The 13,254-nt window shown below is 38.3% G+C and overlaps 1 protein-coding gene across 3 annotated transcripts in view; it reads right to left on the reverse strand.

Annotated features, from left to right (window-relative positions):
* Positions 1-13,254, reverse strand: part of LOC139700959 (uncharacterized) — a 390,748-nt gene that overhangs the window by 301,780 nt on the left and 75,714 nt on the right. Inside the window, exon 3 of one of the 3 annotated variants that reach the window (XR_011703906.1) lies at positions 9,573-10,074. The exons of the other annotated variants lie outside the window; for them this stretch is intronic. The gene's annotated coding sequence lies outside the window, so the exon portion shown is untranslated. Of the gene's footprint in view, positions 1-9,572; positions 10,075-13,254 lie in introns of those variants that run through there. 3 annotated transcript variants of the gene reach the window in all.

Below are 13,254 nucleotides of genomic sequence, written 5' to 3' on the forward strand. Positions count from 1 at the left end.
AATGGGGAAATAAAGGGAGGGGGAAATAGAGAGAGAGAAAGGGAGAGTGAGTGAGTTCGGGTGTTTTCACGAGCCTGCCTGCGCTGAATTTTCTCTTTTATCATTTTGTTCCAACGCTAGTTATTGGTCGCCGTTATCTTCCGAGTCGTTGGTTGAGAGCGAAGGAATTTTAAAACGTGGAAACCCCGACCCCAAAATTGAGATCATAGGAGTGGGAACATCTTATTCTTCTCATATAACGATAATTTTATCTGAGGAGGGGATTAATTTTTATTTCCCATGAAATCCGCCACTTAGTCAATCCGACGAAAGGATTTCAATCATTTGCTTAGGGCATTTGCAGAACTAATTTCGAAAGCTATGAGAGGAGGTTAGGGGTAGAAGTTGGGGCAGAAAACTGATCTGATCTGATATATTTCCTAATGATCAAGCTTTAGTCAGCCGATCCGTCAAGGGTAAGCAGGTACTGCTATGTTCATTAAAGAATCAGTGTCATAGGAATGGAAATCATTCATATAGAAATGAAGTCCTTAAGAAAAAGGGTAAGATATAAGCTTAACTCACACGGCATGATGAAAGGGGGTAATGCATTCGCCTATGTAAAAGGAAGTGCATTGTTTGCATGACAAAAGAAATAATAATGTTTTTTGAGAGGCAATTAGCGTGGGAACGACGTGAGGGGGTAATGAGGGGAATGCATTACCCCCTTATCCATTCGAATGAACAATCACCGGTACTCCTGCAATTCTGCCTCACTCTCTTCTCTTCCTATTCCTTCACACGCAAATTCCCACAACCTTTCATTCGACCAGTGTTTTGCTCTTAGCATCCTAGAATCCCTACCCGATTCAGCGACCAATATAGAGGTGAGAACTCGAGAATCCGCGCATATATTAGCTTCCCGATCTTTCAAAATTCCCACCCTTAAACGCCATCTTTAATTTTCCTCACAGCATTACCTGCACCTCTCCTCCCCTCCCCGCCCGAACCCCAAACAAAAGTTCATTGACTGCCCAAGCGGGCAAGTATAAACCGTCCCGGTGAGTGAATTCCCACCTTTACCGGTCATTGTACATAAGAAACGCATGGCATTGAGGAAAGAAACATGGCTGCGGTGGAAGTGCGGTTTGCGAGAAAGTAAAACTTAAAACTAGGAATAAAATATGAATTCTTAATCTAACAAGAAAGGAAAGCCGACAGGGAACGGCTTTTTACAAACTAGAAAAAAAAGTACGTCACTAACAGCACTAACCGCCCACCGGCACACTCTGAGCATAGAGCGGTACAAAAAGGAAGCGGAGGCGAGGGTCACCCAATTTCCCACAGCGGGAAATTACACTTGGGTATGAGGAAGCGGGTGACAGCACGACCGTGAAGCGGAGAAAATTATACTGAAATAACTTAGAGGACGGAGGAAGAGATCCGTCCGGCCGTGAAGCGGCTTAATGCTATGAAGAAAATTTAAAATTAAAAGACATAGTAAAGACTCATAGGCGAGTAATATCTATAGGCAGTGTATAAGTGTGTTTCTTTCCGCGATCATAGTCCCAGATGGTTTGTAGCAGCGGATTTCCAGAAGGTGCGAGGCGGGATTTGAAAGACGCGACTTGCGAGTGAATAAATTCCTTGACGGATGGGAGTTTATGTGCCGCTCGCACGTTGGCCATCCTAGTGAAACGACTCACTTGGAGTAACGACCGAACAGCCTTGTTTTGGATGGTTTCAAGGTGACACCAGAGCGTTTTCCGGATGGTAAACACGGGGCAAGCGTACAGAAACTGCGGGCGAATGATCGACCTGTAAAGTCGCATCCTGTCGGCGTGACCCAAGGGAGAAATCAAGGAGGAAAGGCAGCCGAGACGGCTCCTTGCGACCATTGCCTTCTGACGACAAAAGTCGAGGTGCGGCTGAAAAGTTAGTTGGTTGTCTAGAATGACACCAAGAAATCGGTGCGAAGAAGCCCTCGGTATAATGTGTTGGTGGAAGAAAAGAAGAACGTGGGGTGTGCGTTTTCGTCCGCGGGAAAGTGAATATGTGTGCTTTTGTCAGGATTGATTCGTATTTTCCAAGTCCGTGTCCACCGGTGCAGTTTGTCAAGGTGTGCTGTAAGTCATCTGATGTTCGCGGAGCGTGTTCGAGATGTGGCGGCGATAGCAGTGTCATCGGCGTACATATAAAGGGAAGTGTGAGGTGTAGAAGGCAGATCGTTGACGTACAAGTTGAATAACAGAGGGCTGATAAGAGAGCCCTACGGCACCCCCGCATCGGCTCTCTTTAGAGAAGTTTCCCCTCTCCAGCATATGTTCAGTCTTACTTGAAGAAGGCCTCGGAGAAGGCCGTAAGCTTAAACAATTTACCGTGTGAGTGTCCTATTAAGTGTTACTATTTTATTTGTGTTCTATTGTGCTGTCCCAATATATATATATATATATATATATATATATATATATATATATATATATATATATATATATATATATATATGGGATGTATGTATATACGAGGGTCATCCGGAAAGTAGTACCCGTTCGTGCCGCATGAAGTGCTGACGACGCGAGTAGCCGCTGGACGAGGTCAGATAGCTTCAGTGGCTTGTCTGCCTTCTCTGAGCCAAGTTGCGTGACGCTAGCATTGCCTGTGTTGTTTCTGTGATTGTTTACAATGTTTAAAAAAATTGAGAACGCCGCCAGTTGTGAAGTGAGGGCAGTGATTAAATTCCTCAATGCAAGAAACGTTCGCCCATGTGATATTCATCGCCAATTAAAGGAGGTGTATGGAGACAATGTAATGGACGAGTCGTCTGTTCGGCGGTGGTGTCGCAACTTCAACATGGGGAGGGGGAACACACACGACGATGAGCGTTCGGAGAGACCGTCTGTCATTACAGACCAACTGGTGAGCTCAGTTGACGAATTCGTGAGGAACGATCGGCGCGTCACAATTGATGACATCTGTGAGCATTTTCCCAATGTTTCTCGAACAATTGTTCATGAAATTGTTAAACACCATCTGCATTATGCAAAAATTTGTGCAAGATGGGTCCCTCGCGTATCTCAATGAGCTGGCGGCGAAGGACTATGCAGCAGGAATACAGAAACTTGTCACACGTTATGACAAATGCCTTAATTTGCTTGGAGATTATGTTGAGAAGTAGTTTAAAGTATCCTCTTTCAAATAAAATTTTTTATGTTTGTTAATATTTACTTTTGTGTCTTTATTTCACGAACGGGTACTACTTTCCGGATGACCCTCGTATATACATACATAAGGACGGATATAGATTTCTAAAACATAGAAACACAAATAAAGAAAACTTACGTATTTAGTTTTGTCGGTCGTTCCGTCAAAAAGTCAAAACTACATATGAGTGTCCTTTCTTTGTGTTTCTATGTTTAAAAAATTTATATCTATGTTTATGTTTATTCTGGTTACACTCAGGTTTAAGAGCAGCGTGATAAATTCGCACAGCGTCCCGGGAGCGGAAGCAGACTCCGACCGCAATTTAGATGTTATGAAATGTAGCCACCGTTTCAAATATGTAACGCAGGGGCGGCGAGTTAGAAAATGGAATATAGAAGCATTAAATGGATTGACAAGGAAGGAGTATCAGTAGGCTGTAGGGAAAATAATGGCGGACGGTAAAGAGCTAAGTACTCTCGAAGAAAAATGGGAATGCATCAAGAAAGGGTTGTCTAAAGCCGCAAAAGGCACTATAGGAACCGTTAACGGGAAAAGGACAAGGAAACCAAGGATCACGGATGAGATGATTACAAATATGGAGGAGAGAGCAAAATGGAAGAATGTAAACACAGAGTTAGGAAAAATGAAGTACAAGGAGTTAAATAAAAAATTGAGGTGGGCAACAATTAAAGCAAAAGAAGCATGGTGGAAGACGCAGTGCGAGGATATGGAAAGTCTGCAGAGAAAGGATGAAATTGGTGCGCTGTACATCAAGGTTAAATCTTTATCGGGAAGTAAGAAGGGATGATCTATGCTAAGAGTTAGAGATAACGCGCATAAGACAATAGTTGGCACAGGACAGATCCAAGAGAGATGGAAGGAATAAATAGAAGAACTGTAAGGTAAAGAACTTGGACCAACAATGTTAGACATAGAAGAGTAGCATGACGTTGAGAAAGATAGTTTAGGTCGAGCCATGCTCAACAATGAGATGGAAAGGGCATTAAGGGAGATGAAATTAAATAAGGCCGTGGGGGTACACAACATTCCTTCGGAACTACTAAAAGGTTTAGGAAAATTTGGTAGGAAGAGTCTGTATGGACTGATTCGTAATATCTATGAGGAAGGAATCTGGCTCTGGATATATTTTCAATTATTTCTCAGCATCTTCTATTAGCTCGATAAACCTTTCCCAGCGTACATCCAAATTTTTTAGCCGCCCATAAAAAAGGATTTTGGAAGGTTCTCAACATAGGCATCTGTGTTGGAAATAACCTCCTCAGTAGTGGTGATTCGTTTTCTGCCGGGCCATATTTTCAAGATTGGAAATGACAAAAGTTCGTTGGGAGCCAAATCGGGTGATTACGGTAGGTATTGTAATAATACGAACTTTAATTGTACAATTTTAGCCATCAAAACTGCACAGATGTGCATTTTTTTGATGGTGAGTAATTTTTTTAATTGCCAAATTAGGACTTTTTTTGTTCCTTCACACAACCGGAACAATAATGACGCATAACACTCTCCATTTGTTGTTTGATATTTTTGCAAGTGATCGATATAAATGATTCCGCGTTCATCTCAAAAAACTTGGCCATTACCCACTTGGCCACCATTTCACAATCTTCGTTTTTAGGAACGATTTTTTCAAATTTTATTGATTTCGTCTTGAATGCTTCATCCACATATATGTTTAGACGCAGAAAATTATCAGAATTGAAATGGAAATGCACCATAACTCTCCGAATAGGCCACACGAATGCGTTAATTTTTCTTTGAGAACAATCCCGGCATCCATATTACCGAGTTATTTTTCTCACCTCCAATTTTGCGTGCCAAATTAAAAAACCGTGTACCTTGTGATATGCCTTCCGCCTCAACTATTTTCCGAACTTTTATTCGTCAAAAACAAAACCATATCGTAGATTTTGTCAATCATTTCGGAGGAAGTCGCTTCCACTGCTCGTCCCGAGCGATGTTCATCATTTGTGGATATGAGGCCACATTTAAACTCATTTTACTAGGTACATTTTTACTATAACGGATGATGAGGTGTATAGCGGAAGGTTCTTTTCGTTTATTTAAAAAAATCAATTCCAAGTAGACTTCTACCTCAGTTACATGGTTGATTGGCTTAACACAGGATTGGTTTTAAGAATTTGGTTTGTGCAGTTAATACAAAGTCTCACTTACTACTACTAATGACGTACAGTCACTGTAGTTTTTGCACTTAATACGAGATATATCTCAGATATTTTGCCAGTAACAAAATCAAAATTAGTGGATAGGGATGGTATAGTGCCTAGTATACTGCCGCGAGAAGGCCAGGGATCGAATCCTGGTGGTTTCAGTTTTGTTAATTGCATCTCTATCCCTACTTTGGGTGCAATTTAGACCGAGAACCTTGAGTGAAGGACCCTGTCCATCGGATGGGACGTTAAAATTGTGTAATCCTTAGAGCTTTTCGTTCACAGTTGGCTTTTGCCGAAATCGGGTTTCTCTCTTCACCCTCTGTTCATTCCCTGCAAAACCTACCCCTATCAATTAAACCGCCTATCCTCAATGATACAAATGACTTTATCTGTTGATCGCCCGTCACAAAAAGTGCTGATAGTCCTGCCAAAATTAATATTAACTCGTTCGTAAAAATACTGAGTGAAACACTGCTCAAATATACTAATTATGGTGTGGGAAGATCCAAGTATCTTACGTAACTTAGATTCCTTGGAAGTTACTGTGTGACAGTGATGCTAGATCCCTCCCAGGTCCCCCTAGGTCACCAAGTGACCCCAATAGTTAAGTGCCCTTTAGTTGTCTTGAATCAGCTTGTTGAGCAACATTTAAACTCTTTTATTATTATCAATATTAGCAGAATACTTTTTTATAATATTAATTTTTATTCACATTTGTATAAATATATTGAATATACTTCTTAAAATACGAGAGTAATTTATAAAATTCTCGGAATTAAATACAAATAAATGGCTTTACTCAGTGAAACTTTTTTTCATTTTTCAATCTATCGTTGTCTCCCTGTACACTAATCCACTTGGTACTGCGATGTTCCAGTGTCTTGATCCTATCTCAAAAATTAGATTCCCTCAGTCCTGCAAAATTCCCTTCTACTTCGGCAGTTAGTTCTTTGTTTAAAGAGAATCTCCGTCCGCCGCAATATATTTTGAGCTTGGGGAAGAGATGAAAACCTGATAAGGCTAAATAAGGCGAGTAAGGCGGGTGTGGCAAAAATTCGTATGCTAGTTTACGTATTTTTGCCATGGCAATGGCACGTGTGTGGGCGCGCATTGTCTTGATGAAAGATGATTTTCTTCCTTGCCAAGCCTGGGTTTTTTTCATGTATTTTTTTCTGTAATTACTTCAGAAGGTTATCGTAGTATTTTCCAGGAATTGTTTGACCAGGGTGAAGTAATCTATCAGAAGTATCCCTTACGCATTACGAAAAACACCTTTCCGGCCGACCGCATTGCCTTTGCTTCCTTTGGTGGTGGTGAATTAACATCTTACCACTGCTTTTAAATCTTTTTTGTCTCTGGGGTATAGTAATGGATCCAAGTTGGATCTGTGGGTACAAATTGGCGCAGAAAATTTTGTTCATTGCTCTTAAAACGGGTCAAACATTATACGGAAATTTCCATTCTGATGCGTTTGTGATCCTGTGCCAGGAGTCGCGGCACCCATGTAGCAGATAATTTTCTCATATCCAATTTCACCGTTAAAATGTGATATGCCCATTCAGATGACATCCCTACAGCTTGAGCGTATTCTCGCACTTTCGGTCAGCGATCCTCCTTGACCATTCCATGGACTTTAGCAATAACTTCCGGGGCAGTGACACATTTTAACCAGCCTCTACGCGGATTATCATCTAAGCTGTCACGACCAAACTCAAACTCGTGTGTCCACTTGGCAACAGTTAAAATATGAAGGAGCAGAGTCCGCCAGAGTGTTCTGAAAGTCGGCATGAATTTATTTTGCTTTCATACTTTTCTTTACTAAGTATTTTAATCACACTCGAATCTCAATTCCATCCATCTGCACAAATCCCTACGCGGGAACAACTACAGAGAGGTGTCCACATCACAGATATCTTCCCTGAGCACTGGCGCGTTATTTGTTTACTCGTAAAGGATTACCTATTACTACGCGGAAAACTCGTTGCTCAGAGCTGACATCTGGTGGTGATTCCTGGAATCTTTCAAACTTCCCTCGCAACTATCATGTGAAATAATTTCAACTCCCTACTTACGAGTATCATTTTAAATCTCTTTTGCGTCAGAGTAATAGCAATGATTTTAATTGAGTGCTCTCTCTTACATTTAACCGCTTAAAATGTTTGCTTAAATAGCAGACACAAACACACAAACTCAACCCCCAAGTTGAAGAGATGCCAACCATGAGGGAATCGAACTCGCGGCCCCTGGGTTATAAAGCGAGGGAATTACTTTGACTTCACTGGGACCAGGAAAGAGCCTTCAATGCCTGAATTAGCCTGTTTCACCTTGCGTATAAATAGCGTTCCACCGCATATTTCATCATGGTTCATGCATTTTTATCAGCATATCTTCAAGTAACTGGGAATAGTTAGGTAATAAGATCCAAGAGATGCAATAGCATTTTTTCTGATGAAACTTCACGCATGGCTTATGACATTAAGACCAGTCCACTCAAAAAATCGCCATTTCATAGCATAAAATTAAGAGCAGGCAAAATGAGAATCAATGTCAAAGAACAAACATTGGGATAATATGGTCACAGGAAGATCTTTATTACCTGGTTTTTCCTCCTTTGAAATTACAGCGTCCGCAGGAACACCGGAGATGAAATCTGCACAATTATTTCTGAATAAAATATTCTCCTAACTGGATGCATCCCATGCAATTTTCCGGGACTCGCTTCTCGAGATATATGAGACATTCTTTACTTTAGGGCAAAGTTCATATCTTCGTAATGAGTGGGTGAAATGTCGCACACACGCGACAGAACGACTTTTGCGTTTCTGTTCCATGTATCCTATGTTAAAAAGCCCTTTCATTCCAAGTGCATATCAAGGCACTCTTTACAGTTAGGGACATGAAGGACAATCTCACTATCACTTAATTAAAGGATTCAAATAATTTTGAATTTAAAATATAATTTAAAATATTAAATATTTCAGGTTTTCTAATTAATACCAAAGAAAAGGATCAATGCATTGTTCAATTTGAAATTTATCACAATGTTTTAATTGGAACATAACATTCTGAAATAAAGTCTGATAAAACCATTTTTTATTCATTCACATAGTTTGCACATAGTCATAATCTGCTAGTGATTTTCAATGTTTTCCCCGTTTGTAATCACACATTTTGATCTATAAACAACTATAAAGATCTTTATTTTACATAATTTTATTTTTTAATGAGACAATCATGTTTGTATGCTTATTTATGCTCAAATTGTGGTTTTATTGAAATATATTAATTTGCATATTCTATTCCTATAACTTGAAATGAATACTAACCCTAAGGTTCTTTAGGCTATAAATAATTTATTTTGTCCAAGCATCCCTTTTAGGACGCTCCTATAAAAAATTAAAGAAATTATCGTAATTACCATTAATATTCTATCGGTTAAGTTAGGTTTGGCCACAGACAATATAAAGATATTGCGATATATTTCCTTGACAAAACAACCTGACATCCGACATCCTTTTCCTTCCTTTTTTCCGTCCAACAAGTCTATTTCTACCCCCTTCCTCGCTACTCTAACGTTTTTCCTTCTATCGTAGTCTTCGATATCCCATCTCCAATCAAAATGCTCTGCATCCATCTTCCCTACCTCCTTTGGATTTCACCCAATCATCCGCTCTCTTCCTCCCCCATGCCAAACATTTCCTGGTTCGCCTCCTTTTCTATTTCCCCTTTCCATCCTTCTCCACACCAAAATTTTAAAAGCCTCTAATTTACGCTTATCATTCTGTCTTAACGGTTATGTTTTCGCACCGTGCTCCATATCTATCACTCCATATTAAAATTTTAACGAGTCATTTCTTAACATCCTTACTCAACATCATTGGCAGCAGTTCCCTGCGAAATATTATTCTTCCGACGAAACTCTTCTTCTTATGTCCCTACTACTTTGACCATTTTGGTCCTGAACTCATCCGACACGAATAAACGATTCCACCTTTTCCAGTTAATGAACTCCTTTTTTTAATATTTAACGTAGCCTTTCTCTTTCTGAAAAACCGCATAACCTTCGTCTTGAATACATATGTTTATTATCATCTAATACCTGTGACATTGGCTTTCCAATACGCTGAAAAATGCTAGAAACCTCTTGGCTGACCAGTAAAATAATGAGTAGTATAGAATTGAAACGGGAAGGTTGCTGAATACTGAGTTATATGGATATTTTAAATCCATTTTATTAATCTATTCGAAGAAATTTTTTCTGCACGAAGGTGAAGCAATACTAAGAATGAAATCTCCTTGATGACTTTGTGCATTTTTTCCTGCACTATTTTTCCCACCTCAATGCTCCCTAAGATGTCTGTAATATTCGCTTTCGTAAAACCCCTTTTGTAAAAAACTTTTGAAAATAACCCTTTTAATTTTTCTATTGATGCTCTCTTTCTTACCTCTGAGGAAAACCTGTGGAAGTGTTATATTTCCCACGAAATTCTTCTAAGCATCTCCGGCGATGAAATATTTGTTAGCATTTTCAAATTTGGTTCATAGTTGGCAAATGATTGGTTTCACTGCGGAATCTTTAGTCCTTCATTTTCTTCTCGAAACGTGCCATTTGTTTGGAGAATTCTCACTCCACTCCCAACTAAGCGTCACCTTTTTCACTGGTAAGTGCATGGCAAATAGAGTCCCTTGGGGCGAACGTGTTCTGAAATATACCAAAACAATCGTTTTGCTAATTGACTAACGAGCTCTTTTACGCTGGATAAATAGAAAAAAATGATAAATTGATGCATGAATAGCATTGGATGCAAAGAGCGTTGCCGTGACGACGCTTCGAGGATAAAACTAATAAATCTACTTAATTATTTTGGACCACGTTTTTATCTTACAAAGGGGGCAGGGAAGAAAGCAGGGCAAAGAGGAGGGAAGATGAATGCAGAGCATTTCGATCGGTGGTGGGCTGTTGAATATCTGTTATATAGCGGGGGAGAAAGTTACTCAAACGAGTAAGGAGGAGGAAAAGGGTAAACACTTTGGAGAGAATGAAGGGAGAATAGAAGTACGCGAAATTGAAGAAGGGTTAATAATAGTGTCGGAAGTCATGTTTTATATGATTAGGAGAGGCAAAGAAATGTATTGCTTTCATTATTATTATTATTATATAAATCACCTTGCAATTGTTCTGGTGGCAACGGTCAAGTCTGGTCAACGGTCACTCTTACAATTCTCATGTATATATATATATATATATATACATACATGATATATCATATATATATATACATGAGATATCATATATATATATATAGTACAATACAGTTATTTCTTGATATTTCGATGGAAACACTCCGTCTTCATCTGAAGATATAGAAGTCTTCTATATCTTCAGATGAAGACGAAGTGTTTCCGTCGAAATATCAAGAAATAACTTGTGAGTTTTCTTCTTTTTTTGTGTTTCTATATTGCGTGTTACTGTGTATTGTACTATTCGGCACTTCCGTGTTACGTCTACGAAAGCATATATATATTATATATATATATATATATATATATATATATATATATATATATACACACACTCACGCAAATAGATATGAGACAAAATGCTCTTATATATAATGATACGTTAAGATTACCAACCGCACCATTATCACACATGGGCTATGCTCACACCATACCTGCACGCTCCGTCCATCGCCGCACTAAGTCCATAATCACGCACTCTTCTTGTCATTCTCTATCTATCCAAAACATATATTAAACGGTAGATTACCAATAATAATAATGAAATCCTACACAAAAGTGTAGTTTTAAAACGGCAACGTATTTCTGCAATTCTCAGTTTTTTCAAGAACCAGCTTTTGAACTACCTCCATACTTTGCGAATTATCAAACGTCACCGCTCTGCAGGTAATGAGCTCCTTTTTGTGTATCTGAAGTTCCTAATTTGACTGCCATTCTTTTCCTTATTTCCATAAGAAATGCATTCAAAGTTCATTTTTTTTCTCTTGCAGGCTTTATTTGTTTTCCGAAATTATGTTGGAAATTATGGTTACGCGAACTCAAGAATAGTGTCACAATAAATAAAATTGAATGAGCGGTCTTGCTTTTATGATAAAATTTTTTTCTTGACTCCAAATTGCAAGAAATTAAGGGAAATATTTCAAAACGGCGCTGTTTGGAAAGTGTCCCCTTAGCACCCTGTGGCCTTGTTTATGAATGTATCTGTGTAAACACACCAAAGGAATCAATTAGGACTTAAATATTTGCAAACGTCTTTCCCCTTTTATTTATTTACACACATTTAATATCTTCACTCATTTATTTATTCTGACCATGAGTGACGACGGAGCGAGTGATCTAAGGGCAATCAGTATGTTGGACCGTCATCGGCAGCCAAGGGGTCCCGCCTCCTAAATTTTCTGTGATAATATTGTTGCAATGAAGTAAATGTTTTACACCTTTATTTATGATTTCCGTTTCTAGATTCATTATGAATGCACCAACTAGAACCACGATTAATAAATAAAATAATGTTAATACGTTTATAATGCTACGTCAAAAGAATCCATATTTGCAATGTATTTTATTCGTTAGAATGAAATTCTACGTTTACTCTCCTGTATATGTTCAAAAGAAAATGTCCTTCATGCGTTATGTTTTTATTCTATATTAAATTTTAAAACGTTAAGCTCTCTTTTGGTTGTTGTGCACCTAATCGGTTTTTTCTGATTACATGTAAGCGTTTTGATTACAGCTTCTAAATCTGAATTTATTTAATATTCCCGTTTTGATCCGTAATTTTTTTACTTAAATGTAGAAGAAATAGTAGGAGAGACTTATGTAAGTCTCTTCTAATATTTCAAAAAATAGGTGGAATATTAAAAGTGGAATTTAATATGTTCAAGCCTGATTTGTGGAAAAATGAATGTGTGATGTAAAAAGTATCAAATAATTGATATGAAGTCGATGACTCAGGGATTGGCTAGACAAATTTAAACAATAAGATAGATATGTAGATAGCCGTCTTTATTTTGGGGCAAGATGCCACCAAACCCCTCGTCACACGAAAGGTCAGTGGTCATAACTTATATCAGTAAATTTGCTCATATTTCCTCATATTGTTTTGACAAAAAATGAACAAGCAAACTAAAACATTAAAATGTCACAAGTTCGATTGACTCTTTCGATTAATAAGAAAAAACTTGGTCGGTCATAATGTATAAAATATCTTTATATTTTCAAGAATTTTCACGGAATTTCTCAATGAAAAATTAGCGCACAAATGTGAACATTAGGAGAACATTTATGTCAGTGAGAGAAAAATTAGCGGAAAACTTTGTAAGAGTCAAATTATTGAAGACACTTATAATAAAGACGTTCAGAAAAGATCATTAAATAATTTAATGCGAGTAGCAGAGTTGAGTGATTGATGATAAAGAATTAAAACCAAAAGAGGTCTCCGATGGAATATTATAAAAATAATTAGGGATGTTCGATAGATTGGTATAAAAATGGATAAAAAACAACCTGAATAGAGAGAAAATCGAACAAAACATTGCTATTAATCATTTATTGTTTTTTTGACGTGAAGGAGCTCTTTGTGGGCCACACCAGAAGCCATTCGGGCCTTATTAAGGGACCTTTTCTCAAAGCCAAAAGTTGACGTAAAAGTCGTTTAAATACAGTCTTGAATTTATAATAAATATATTTAAATTTTCGTATTGTTTTATGTTGGCAGATACCAATTTGTGCACTATTCATTACCGTCACTAGACCTACTTCATTTGTGTAACTTAGTGGTAGTTTAAGTGGAGGCAACCGACAGCTGAGGTCATTTGCACCATAGGGGATGAACAGGATAAGATGAAGGGTGGAGCGAAAC

This window comes from Hetaerina americana, unplaced genomic scaffold (assembly GCF_022747635.1).
Source record: "Hetaerina americana unplaced genomic scaffold, ioHetAmer1.1.p SCAF_11, whole genome shotgun sequence".
NCBI lineage: Eukaryota > Metazoa > Arthropoda > Insecta > Odonata > Calopterygidae > Hetaerina > Hetaerina americana.